This window comes from Neophocaena asiaeorientalis, unplaced genomic scaffold, assembly GCF_003031525.2.
Source record: "Neophocaena asiaeorientalis asiaeorientalis breed wild unplaced genomic scaffold, Neophocaena_asiaeorientalis_V1.1 scaffold120, whole genome shotgun sequence".
Classification (NCBI taxonomy): domain Eukaryota; kingdom Metazoa; phylum Chordata; class Mammalia; order Artiodactyla; family Phocoenidae; genus Neophocaena; species Neophocaena asiaeorientalis.
This window is the reverse complement of record NW_020185322.1, coordinates 1,142,719-1,144,592: the sequence shown is the minus strand read 5'-3', so window position 1 is coordinate 1,144,592 and position 1,874 is coordinate 1,142,719.

The following is a 1,874-nucleotide window of genomic DNA, read 5'->3' as shown; positions in this document are numbered from 1 at the left end:
CGAGAAGGGGGCGGGGTGGAGCTAACAGGAGGTGAGGAAGGGTGGTGGCACAGTAGGCGAGTTACGGAGCGCCATTAAGGACAAATTTAGCCACGTGATTCTCATGGGCGTTTCTTGGAGTTAACGTAAGGAAGAGCTCTAAGAAGGGAAAGTTTGATTGGACTAATTCCTGGGGTGAAGTTAAAGATTTAGGAAGTTGAAAACTGGAGAGGCTAAAGAATATGGCTGGTGAGGAAGGTACAAAGTGGTAAGGAACGGGTCTAGATTTAAGAAAGTCCCGTGGGGGAATTTCCAGAAGCAGTTTTAGGTGTTCGACCTAAAAGTACCCCAGGGTGAAGAAGAACCAGAGCTTTTTTCATACAGATCTTAGAAAGTACCCTGTTCTAGCAAGCAACTTCTTAAAATTACAGTGGAATGACCTCCTGGAATTATTGAATGAAATCACCAGCTTAAAAAATTGGCCAGTGTTGCCATTTCTTCTGAAATGTGAGACCAAGTCAACTTTTAAAAATGGCTCAGCTTATCTAAACAACTTATTTTCTTTTAAATTGATGAACTCGTGCATCTGGCCTCCGATTTTTATCAAAACGGTGCTAGGGTTTGCCAACAGAATCTGACTGGGTGTTAAGTACAGGCCGGCTTTGACTGGTCAGGAGCCAAAGGAACAAAGGTGCAGAACTGGTCTTGATTCTTGCTTGATGTGCGGCGCCCCGCCCACAAAATAAGCTACTAGCAACCTCAAATCCTTGACGCAGGTCTAGGTTCACGTGTGTTCAGCTTTTGCCCTTTGCCTCTATTTACTGTTTTTTACTTACCATTTATTCTTTTTTTTTTAATTGTTGAGGTATAATTGATTTACAATGTTATATAAGATTCGGGTGTACAACATAGTGATTCACAATTTTTAAAGATTGTATTCTATTAATAATTATTACAAAATGTTGGCCGTATTCCCTGTACTGTACAATATATCCTTGTAACTTATTTATTGTACATAGAATTTATACCTCTTAATCCCTTACCCCTACCTTGCCCCTCCCCCTGGCCCCCCTTGCCCTACTGGTGACCACTAGTTTGTTCTCTGTATCTGTGAGTCTGTTTCTCTTTTGTTGTATTCACTAGTTTGTTTTCTTTTTTAGATTCCACATACAAGTGATAACCTACAGTATTTGTCCTTCTCTGTCTGACTTATTTCACTAAGCATAAAGCCCTCCAAGTCCATTGTGTTTTTGCAAATGGCAAAATTTCGTTCTTTTTTATGGCTGAGTAGTATTCCATTGTATGTATATACCACATCTTTCTCCATTCATCTGTTGGTGGCAACCAATTAGGTTGCTTCCACTTACCATTTATTCTTAGCACACAAGTTGTGCTTCCGAACTGAGTGTTGATGCGTCCTGTACTTAGAAAAAAAAAAACTACCAATAGGCCCATCATTTAAAGGGTAGTGAAAGAGAAAGACAGCTACTGCTATTTTGTACCATTGATAAACAACTATGAGAGAAGTATCCTAAAACACCATACTAGCAATAGCCACCAAGTTCTCATCAAAATTTTCTTTTTCTCATTTTGTCTGATTACCTTAAGAAGATTGACCTGTGCTGCTGATAAATAAATCCTTCTTCTCAATCCTTTGCCTTTCATTAGGTGTTAAAAAGAAATCAGGGGCTTCCCTGGTGGCGCAGTGGTTGAGAGTCCGCCTGCTGATGCAGGAGACGTGGGTTCGTGCCCCGGTCCGGGAAGATCCCACATGCCGCGGAGTGGCTGGGCCTGTGAACCATGGCCTCTGAGCCTGCGCGTCCGGAGCCTGTGCTCTGCAACAGGAAAGGCCACAACAGTGAGAGGCCCGCGTACCGCAAAAAAAAAAAAAAAAA